At 34.3% G+C, this 11567-nt stretch overlaps 1 long non-coding RNA gene across 1 annotated transcript; it reads left to right on the top strand.

Annotated features, from left to right (window-relative positions):
- The first annotated feature begins 5459 nt into the window (after positions 1–5459).
- Positions 5460–10842, top strand: LOC138402958 (uncharacterized). Its single transcript, XR_011237273.1, has 5 exons — positions 5460–6434; positions 7242–7448; positions 7950–8099; positions 8406–9516; positions 10088–10842. It is a non-coding gene; the product is annotated as an uncharacterized lncRNA (long non-coding RNA).
- The last annotated feature ends 725 nt before the right edge of the window (positions 10843–11567 follow it).

An 11567-nucleotide genomic window follows, 5' to 3' on the forward strand; every position in this document is an offset into this window, starting at 1 on the left:
TAAAAAATTTTTACAAAAAAAATAAAAACCGACTTCGTTACATAAACACTAAAAATTGAAAAATAATTTAATTTATTACCGAATATATTATGTATACAAGAGTTAATATAGTTCCATAATAATACTTTTTGGTGCCGGTGCCAATTAGCTTTAGCTGCGCGAATCGTCTAAACTTCATATTTTTATGGGACTCCACAATGGCACCTCATTGGCACCGACCCCAAAAAATATTATTATGGAACTATATTAACTCTTGTATACATAATATATTCGGTAATAAATTAAATTATTTTTCAATTTTTAGTGTTTATGTAACGAAGTCGGTTTTTATTTTTTTTGTAAAAATTTTTTATTTCACAATTTTTAGTGGCCCCATGGAATTATGCTATGACTGGTTAAAAATCTACTGTTTACTAAGCTATTACACTGATCGCGAGCAATTTACTCTTATCCGTTGAGGAGTTCCAGTATCTATCTTCGAAGATGTTCATCAGATCTTCACCAAATTGAAATGGGACCAACTTTGAAGTATACCCTTTCAAACAAAAAAAGAATTTTCAAAATCGGTCCAGGCGTTTTTGAGTAATCGGGGAACATACATAAAAAAAAAAAAAAAAAGATTCCGACGAATTGAGAACCTCCTCCTTTTTTTGAAGTCGGTTAAAAATAAGCAAAATATTTTATTGTACTTGCATATTCTTAATTCTTAAACAGTATTTTTATAATCTTTTTAATATAAAGTATATTGTTAAAAATATTTTAATTTTATTGTATGCATACACGTAGACTAGACTGAAGTTTCGAGCTGATGGTATATTTTTACGTCAAATGACGTCATTTCTATGTTAATGAGACATGGTTCCAGCGCAATAGCAATTTGCGGGACGTAAATCCTGCTGATAAAATAAAATCCTAAAAAAAAAATAAGTATAGTCCGTACAAATTACAAAATGACTTTTATTAAAACTCATAAGCTTTGTTTGATGCTTGCAAAAAGCTTCTGCAACAAGTTTCCGCAATAAATTTCAACAACAAGTTTCTGCATCAAGTTTCGTCTATTTACAACAACAATCTTGTCAACAGTTTCAACAACTTTCAGCAACAAGTTTACAAAATATTTAATTTCACTCTAAACGGTTGCACTGTACTTTTTAATCCATTGATTTTTTGCGAGGTGAAGTCCCACCCACTTAACTCATGCAGAACATCTCTGAAACAAAGAACTATGTACTACTTCGTCGGAAGTAAACACAGAAAGTAATGTGCGATCAACAATATGTTACTGGCCAACATAGGAGGCATAGGGGTGCAACTCTAGAACATTAAAAAATCGCAAATTGAAAATCGCTTGTGGTGCCATCTAAGCGCGAGCACGGCTAAACAAATAGAGAACAGTTTACAAAAGACGTCAATAGATGGCGGGCACATTGGTGTAATTTTAATGACATTAATAAATTATAACCAAATTTTCATGTTTTCGTGTGCTGTAGTAAATATTTATATTTCTGTTAAATTTATCTGACCCTGCTTTAATAACAGGACTCTGTAGTCTGTATTTCCTTTCACCACCTCGATAACTATATTCTAAGGATTGATTTAGTGACTCGATTCATGCCTGAACGATTGACCACGGCTACGGATTACGGACTTGTTCTTGCTTTGTGAAATGATTTTTCTGTGAATATATTTGTGCAGAAAAATGCCACGGAGATCTCGATGTGTGTCTGGATGTGACTAGTTCGGTAAGTATAAAATCAGCTTACTCGTAATCTAACTCAAAATTACTTCAATGAGTCAAACTCTATGCACCATTAAGGCACCATTAGCACATTAGGTATTTTATCATGATACTAGGTATATAGTTCCTGCGATTTCGTCCGCTCGAAAAAACTATTTTAGAAATCCCGTGAGAAGTCCAATTTTCCGGGATAAATGTGGCCTACAAGTTACAACCGTCTGATGCAAGCTATCTCTGTACCAAACAGATGATGATCACCACTTTGTCTACGTGGATTTAGGGTTTTTGGGAATCCCATGGGAACTGTTTGAGTTTTTCGTGACAAAAGAAGCCTATGTCCTTACCTGGATGCAAGTTATCTCTGTACTAACTTTCATCATAAACGGTTACACAAATTTACTGTAAAAAGCTAGCATACAGACAGGTTGACACACTTTTGCATTTATCATATTGCTATGGATTATTAACTACTAATTCTGTAAATTTTTTGTTTTGTAATTAAGTGTACTTACAACATTTGTTTTGAACTTTATTGACTAAGTTATTTTTATATTATAGGTATCAGCTATCAACTAATTAAGTACAATAAGTAAGTATAGACTAATGCATATTTTATGTTATTACTTTTTCAGACGTTTGCATGGCTTTCCAAAACCTGGCTACTCCTCTCTTTGAAACCATTTAAACAATGAAAAGAGATAGTAGGACAACATTTAGAAAGCAAGACTGATAATGAAATAATATATAGTTACGAATTATCAAATTTGCAATCACCAGTTTGAAGATCGTTGAAATACACCAGTTGTGGTAGTAATATAAGTTATGAAAAGTAAATAACCAAAAATTTTGGATTTGAGCGTTACCTATTTCACAATCTCGTGGGTCTTGAATTTGGGTATGTATTTTATGTACCTAGTTACGAATTTATGAAAATAAAATATTTTACAAACCCTTAAAACCTTTTTATTTCTATAGTGTTTTATAATTTAGTATCTTAAAGAGTCAGTCTTGTAATATATATTTTTAAACATGTTTTAAACAAACGTTAATGGAATTATTGATGTTTTTTTAAAACATGTTCAAAAATATAAAATATTCTAGTAAAGTACATTTAAATAGCATTTAAATTTTCGCGCTCTCGCACGCCTAGCGCGCTTTTAGTGCCCTCTAGATGTGAGCACACGCGTAACTTTGAAAAAGAAATCTAGAGTCGCACATCTATCTCTAGTATATAGTAGATAATCTATGATAGGAGGTAATAACCAAAGAGAATATAATCACTACGTTTTAGTAATAACCACAGAGTACTTTTTACATAAGGAAATAGAGTACTATCTCGCGAGCTAATAGTGGCAACAGCTTAGTAGCGCCATCTGTATCTGACGAACGGAACTAATATTTATAATATATACATACCTACCTATATATATTGATACATACCAAAGGTAGAACCAAATAAAATATTGGTAAATAGAAATTAATGGTCAGAGAATATTTTTTGCTTTAAAATTCAAATATGTCAATGTTAACTAAACTACCAATTTGGTAGAAAAATTAAACATGGGATGCCTTGACCACAGAATAATATATCGAATTTGTCCAGTCACAGTAGCGCGGTCTGCTATTGCCTTTTGGTACTAAATGAATTGAAGTTCCATCATAGATTATCTACTATATACTAGAAATAGATGTGCGACTCTAGATTTCTTTTCAAAGTTACGCGTGTACTCACATCAAGAGGGCACTAAAAGCGCGCTAGGCGTGCGAGAGCGCGAAAATTTAAATGCTATTTAAATGTACTTTACTAGAATATTTTATATTTTTGGAACACGTTTTAAATAAACATTAATAATTCCATTAACGTTTGTTTAAAACATGTTTAAAAAATATATATTACAAGACTATGACTCTTTGAGCTACTTAATTATAACTATATTATAGAAAGAAAAAGGTTTTAAGGTTTTGTAAATATTTATTATCATAAATTCGTAACTAGGTAGATACATAAAATACAATAGAATAGAAAACAATACGAAGTGTATGTAAACACTATAAATACATACCCAAATTCAAGACCCGCAAGATTGTGAAATAATTACTATTCAAATTTAACATTTTCGGTTATTTACTTTTAATAATTTTCAAATTATTACCACAATTGGTGTATTTGTGTAGTCAGAAAACAATAAAATAATTGTTATATGAGCCAAAGATAATTAACATAAAGCTAGCTTTAAGTTTTATTGTAATATTAAAAAGTATGTCAGGCTGTCTGTCTGCTAGCTTTTCACAGTCAATTTGTGTAACCGTTTATGATAAAAGTTAGAAGGTACAGAGAAGCTTGCATCCAGGTAAGGACATAGGCTACTTTTGCCTCGGAAAATCAAACAGTTCCCATGGGATTCTTTAAAACGCTAAACCAACGTAGACAAAGTGGCGGGCATCATCTATTTGGTGAAGAGATAGCTTGCATCGGAGACGGTTGTAGGCTACTTTTATCACGGAAAATTGGACTTCTCACGGGATTTCTAAAATGGTTTTTTGGATGATATCCACGTGGACGAAATCGCAGGAATTATTTAGTATCATGATAAAATACCTAATGTACTAATGGAGCATAGAGTTTGACTCGTTTAAGAGATTTGTGTTAGATTACAAGTGAGCTGATTTTAAACTTACCGAATTGCTCACATCCGAACACACATCGAGATCTCCGTGGCATTTTCCCTGCACAAATCTATCGACAGAAAATCTTTTCACAAAGCAAAAACAAGTCCGTAATCCGTAGCCGTGGTCAATCGTTCAGGCATGAATCGAGTCCGTAAATCAATCCTTAGGTAGTTATCGAGGTGGTTAAAGGAAACACAGAGTCCAGTAAACAAAGCAGGGTCAGATAAATTTATCAGAAATAGAAATATTTAGAACCGCACAAACAACAATACACGAAAACATGAAAAGTTTTGAACTTCAACGGTGACCAGGGTTGCCAGATATTTACCAATTGAATTCGCCCGTTTTTTTTTTTTTTTAATAGATATAGCGAGCAAGCGAGCAGGCGGGTCACCTGATGTTAAGTGATTACCGCCGCCCATGAACATTTGCAGCACCAGAGGAGCCGCCGATGCGTTGCCGGCCTTTAGGAATTTGTTTTAGGATTTTGCCTGCTGAGTAGCCTAAAATCGCCCGTTTCTATCTTCCAGGGGCCCTACCGCGGTTGTTTGACAGCTACAATGTTACGATCACAATCATCTCTGATTGGTTAATGCTCGCTCACTATTGGCTACAATGCATTGTTGCAACAAGGATTGCACAAATTCAGCCAATCAGAACAATTGAGATTGTAATAATGATTGATACCGGTTTTAGACAATCGCCCTACTGGTAGCCTAAATGGTTACTGGTAGCCAATCGGGATTTTTGGGCGCCGATTGGCCCGCCGAGGTAGCCTAAATGGCGGTAATTCGCCTAATCTGGCACCACTGACGGTGACTGTGGCTGTCCAAATGTTTGTAATTTAAAATTACAACAATGTGCCCGCCATCTATTTACGTCTTTTATTAACTGTTATCTATTTGTTTAGCCGTACTCGCGCTTAGATGGCACCACAAGCGAATTTCAATTTGCGATTTTTTAATGTTCTGGAGTTGCACCCCTATGAGTTCCATGCTATTTGTACTAAGATTGATGACCCTGGTAATAACTTTGGTTACCTACTGGCATAGGGGTGCAACTCCAGAACATTAAAAAATCGCAAATTGAAATTCGCTTGTGGTGCCATCTAAGCGCGAGTACGGCTAAACAAATAGATAACAGTTAATAAAAGACGTAAATAGATGGCGGGCACATTGTTGTAATTTTAAATTACAAACATTTGGACAGCCACAGTCACCGTCAGTGGTGCCAGATTAGGCGAATTACCGCCATTTAGGCTACCTCGGCGGGCCAATCGGCGCCCAAAAATCCCGATTGGCTACCAGTAACCATTTAGGCTACCAGTAGGGCGATTGTCTAAAACCGGTATCAATCATTATTACAATCTCAATTGTTCTGATTGGCTGAATTTGTGCAATCCTTGTTGCAACAATGCATTGTAGCCAATAGTGAGCGAGCATTAACCAATCAGAGATGATTGTGATCGTAACATTGTAGCTGTCAAACAACCGCGGTAGGGCCCCTGGAAGATAGAAACGGGCGATTTTAGGCTACTCAGCAGGCAAAATCCTAAAACAAATTCCTAAAGGCCGGCAACGCATCGGCGGCTCCTCTGGTGCTGCAAATGTTCATGGGCGGCGGTAATCACTTAACATCAGGTGACCCGCCTGCTCGCTTGCTCGCTATATCTATTAAAAAAAAAAAAAAAACGGGCGAATTCAATTGGTAAATATCTGGCAACCCTGGTCACCGTTGAAGTTCAAAACTTTTCATGTTTTCGTGTATTGTTGTTTGTGCGGTTCTAAATATTTCTATTTCTGATAAATTTATCTGACCCTGCTTTGTTTACTGGACTCTGTGTTTCCTTTAACCACCTCGATAACTACCTAAGGATTGATTTACGGACTCGATTCATGCCTGAACGATTGACCACGGCTACGGATTACGGACTTGTTTTTGCTTTGTGAAAAGATTTTCTGTCGATAGATTTGTGCAGGGAAAATGCCACGGAGATCTCGATGTGTGTTCGGATGTGAGCAATTCGGTAAGTTTAAAATCAGCTCACTTGTAATCTAACACAAATCTCTTAAACGAGTCAAACTCTATGCTCCATTAGTACATTAGGTATTTTATCATGATACTAAATAATTCCTGCGATTTCGTCCACGTGGATATCATCCAAAAAACCATTTTAGAAATCCCGTGAGAAGTCCAATTTTCCGTGATAAAAGTAGCCTACAACCGTCTCCGATGCAAGCTATCTCTTCACCAAATAGATGATGCCCGCCACTTTGTCTACGTTGGTTTAGCGTTTTAAAGAATCCCATGGGAACTGTTTGATTTTCCGAGGCAAAAGTAGCCTATGTCCTTACCTGGATGCAAGCTTCTCTGTACCTTCTAACTTTTATCATAAACGGTTACACAAATTGACTGTGAAAAGCTAGCAGACAGACAGCCTGACATACTTTTGCATTTATAATATTGGTAAGGATTATTGACTACTAATTCTGTACATTTTTTGTTTTGTAATTAAGTGTAGGTACGTAGGTACAACATTAGATATTATTTTGAACTTTAATGACTATGGTTTTTTTATATTTTACTAGCTGCCCCAGCGAACGTCTTACCGCCTAGTCGATTTCGGGCAATTCCATAAAAACCATCCTCGTACTTCAAGGAATATTATAAAAAAAGAATTAGCGAAATCGGTTCAGCTGTTCTCGAAATTTGCGCTTAGCAACACATTCAGTGATTCATTTTTATATATATATTATAGAGATTAAGTAAATAAGTACAATAAGTATAGATAATACAATAATATATTGCATATTTTATGTTACTACTTTTTCAGATGTTTTGCATCACTTTCCAAAACCTGGCCACTCCTCTTTGAAACGATTTCAACAATGGAAAGAGATAGTAGGACAAGATTTAGAAAGCAAGACTGATGATGAAATATATACGAATTATCGAATTTGCAATCACCACTTTGAAGATCGTTTTTTATACCATCACAGTAAAAGACTAGCAAAGACAGCATTTCCTTCTCTTAACCTTGGTGAGTTTTATTTATTAGTTATTACAGTAGAGAGGATTTTGAGAAATTACATTGATTGACATGTCAATAATAGGTCAAAGCACAGATTGTAGAAGCTTGAAAACACTGGCCAAGTGTGGGTCAGACTTGTGCACAGAGGGTCCCATACTTCAGTCGTATTTTTCGACGTTTTGCACGATAAATCAAGAACTGCTATGTAGAAAATAACTGGCCAAGTGCGAGTTGGACACAGCACATAGGGTTCTGTAATACACAAGAGTAAAACAGATCACTTTTCTTAACAAGCCGCAAAACTGTAGAGGTTTATTGTTAATATCAAAAAAATCGACTTGGCAGCGCTACGGGATACCCCACTTGGTATCAAATGTAATAAGTACAAATGTTTCTATGGAATCTTCAAAACTGAAATCTCCTAATGAAGTTGCAGACAGAAACTAACTATGTATAACTAATAATTATAACATAAACACTTCTTCTAAAACTCTATTTTGCATATTTCAGGTGCCATTGATTCAAGTCTAGATGCTAATACAATAAATCAACCAGAAAGTTCTACACATAATCAATCGGTCGCTCAAAGTACCCCATCTGTGGTTCACAACATCCAAGCAGGATATTCTCAAACTCAGATTCAGAAAAAAATAATTACTAGTAAGTTGTGGCCATAAACAACAAATAATACACATACACACATACACACTGGGAGGTTACCTGGCTGGCACCCCACTAGACCTAGGTCTACTTAATTGTTATTACTTGTTTTTATCTGTATTATAAGTATTTTTTGTGTTCCTTATATGTAATTTAATATGTAATAATATCCAATAAATTTAATTTAATTTAATTAAATAAGAGATAAAAAATCTTTACTGTTTAACAAGATTTTAACAAGAATAGAGTATTGAAAATTGTCTAATAGTTAATGTATACTTAATAAAAACACCTTTTTTTTTTCAGGAAAAGCTGGTCAAAGACATGTGAATCTCAAAGTTCAGAAATTGTTAAGGAAAATAGTTAATTTGAAAAATAAATTATTCGAACAAAGAAACCAAGTAAAGATAGCAAAAAAAATGTCAAAAACAAAATTATTTAACAAGGTTCTAAAATACTTACCTATGCCTGCTCAAACACTTGTAAAAATGCAATTAACACAGCATAACAAAAAAAAGCCGTGGAAGAAGATTTAATCATGCAGAAAAATTAATGTCACTCTCGATATATAAGAAAAGTCCAAAAGGCTATAACTTTTTGAGAAAAATGTTAACTTTGCCATCAAAACGAACATTACTGGATGTCCTTAAACAAATAACAATTAAACCAGGCTTAAACCCTGCGATAATTAAACTTTTGAAAAATGCGGCAGACAAATTGGGGATGGAGCAACGATTATGTGTATTAATCTTTGATGAAATGTCTTTGTCTCCATCCCTACATTTCAATACAGCATTCGATCAAGTAATCGGATTTGAAGATTTTGGGGGAAATGAAATTACAGAGAATATTGCTGACCATGTTTTGGTATTCATGATAAAGGGGCTAAAAGCTAAGTTCAAACAGCCAATTTGCTATTTGTTTTGCAAAAGTGCCACAAAGGCAGTAATATTAAAAAGGTGTATTAAAAACATAATTACACAAATTAATCAAACAGGATTGGCTGTCGTCTCAACTGTCTGTGATCAATCTACAATTAACAACAAAGTTATAAATGAGCTGATAAAAGAGACTAAAGTAGATTGTCTTAGATTAGGCAACGAGCCTAGGGATAGTAGTTTTGCTGTAGAAAATAATAATATATTCCCCTTATTTGATCCCCCACATTTGTTAAAAGGAATACGAAACAATTTACTGACAAAAGAATTAAGATTCACACAGGAGGACGAAGTAAAGACTGCTAAATGGATACATTTAAAGCTTCTGTTAGATATTGATGCAGGAGAAGATGACTTACGAATGTGCAACAAGTTAACAGAAGCTCATGTACTCATAGAGAAAATTCCGAAGATGAAAGTAAAACATGCTGCACAAGTTTTTAGTCAGCGTGTATCAGGAGCGCTACGATTTTGTGCAAGTAAGTACTGTTAATGTTCTGAAACTTTTAAAGACCTGATATTTGAAGACCTTCTTCACTTTAGAATTAATTCATCAGACTTTGGTACTACTTGACTAGCAAGGACTAATCTTATTCTCAATAATTATTTATTAGCAACATATATGGCGCTATTTTACATCTGTAATGTGATGATAGTGCAACTTTAAAACATCCACAACTCCATACTAATATTATAAATGGTTGACGCCAGCTCACTATTGGCTACAATGCATTGTTGCAACAAGAATCGCACAAATTCAGCCAATCACAACAACTGAGATTGTAATAATGATTGATGCCGGTTTTATGAAATCGACCCACAGCCCACCCAATTTTGACGTTTGGTATACAAATAACTTCTTAGGGAAGGACACTACTTTTTTCTCTGAAAATCATAGAGTTCATAGATTTTAAGAAACCTAAATCCACGCGGGTGAAGTCGCGAGCATCAGCTACAAATCCATGTAAATGTGGCCTGACATTTATGTATAAAAAAATATATTTAAGTATTTATTTAAGTATTTAATTTTTAATCTTTTTTCTTTTTCAGAAAATAATTTACTACCACAAGAGTGTGCTGACACAGCCGACTTGCTGCTATTATTTGATCGTCTTTTTGACTCCTTTAATGGAGGGTCTTATAAAAAGACCCATAAAATATATAAAAATTGTTTGAAAATGAACTCTGACCATTTTAAATTATGGGATGAAAGTGTGCCAATATTAAAATCAATGCGATTTAAGATGGAAACAAAAAAAAAGATGGAACAGTAAGTATTCGTTATGAACAGGTTCCATCAATTAAAAATTGGATCCACAATATTAAAGTTATGAAAGAATTGTGGCTATATCTAAATGAAAAACATAATGTAACTAGTTTGTTAACGCGCTGTTTTAACCAAGATCCTGTGGAAAACTTTTTCTCCTCTGTGAGGAGCCACGGGGCTAGAAACACAAACCCTACCTGCCAGCAGTTTGAAAGTATTTACAAAACATTACTTGTAAATAATTTAAATTCAAGTCACTCATTAGGGGCTAACTGTGAGGAAGATCCTAACAAAATGTTACAAAATTTAGATTGTCTTTTGATAGAAAATGACATCAAAGAGCCCCCGATGAGCAATGAGCCAATGGATACAGATCTAAGTATAGAAAATTTGGCAGATAGTAGTTCAGAAATTGGAGACAAATTAATAATCTCTGAAACTAAAAAGTATGTGACAGGGTTTGTCATAAAAAAGCTAAAAAGGAATGTGTGTAAATCTTGTATAAAATGCAATAATGAATTGTGTGACACCACCCCACCTCAAGCAGATGAATACATACATTCTATCGATATCACAAGGAGATCTCTTTACCGACCCTCGCGTAACTTTTCAAATTGTGTGAGAAATATAATAAAAATAGTAAAAAGCATGTTAAAAAATGATCCTGGGAAAAGTGGCAAAAGTCAAATGATAAAATTATTAGTTGATCAGAGTACAAGTTTTGATTTTTTAACATGTGATACACACAAAGTCAATTTGAAAAATTATATAATAAATTTTGTGATCAAATTGATTATTCACAGCTGGTGCAATAATGTAAATAAAATTTTAAAAGGTAAAAATTCAGATACTGAAAATGATAGCATAAAAATTCAGGCGTTGAGATATTATCAAACACATAAAGGTAAATAATCTATTTTATGCAATCTAATGAAATCAGTAGTTGAATTACAGACTTCGTTTGATAAAACTAGCTTATGCTCGCGACTTTGTCCGCGTGGACTTCACAAGTTTCAACCCCCTATTTCACCCCCTTAGGGGTTGAATTTTCAAAAACCCTTTCTTAGCGGATGCCTACTTCAAAATAGCTATCTGCATGCCAAATTTCAGCCCGATCCGTCCAGTAATTTGAGCTGTGCGTTGATAGGTCAGTCAGTCAGTCAGTCACCCTTTCCTTTTATATATTTAGATAAGGGGAATCATTCAAGCTTCTGTCAACTATTGCACATTCGTAAGTCATCTTCTGCATCAATATCTAACAGA

The sequence above is a fragment of the Maniola hyperantus genome, chromosome 11 (genome assembly GCF_902806685.2).
Source record: "Maniola hyperantus chromosome 11, iAphHyp1.2, whole genome shotgun sequence".
NCBI classification, from domain to species: domain Eukaryota; kingdom Metazoa; phylum Arthropoda; class Insecta; order Lepidoptera; family Nymphalidae; genus Maniola; species Maniola hyperantus.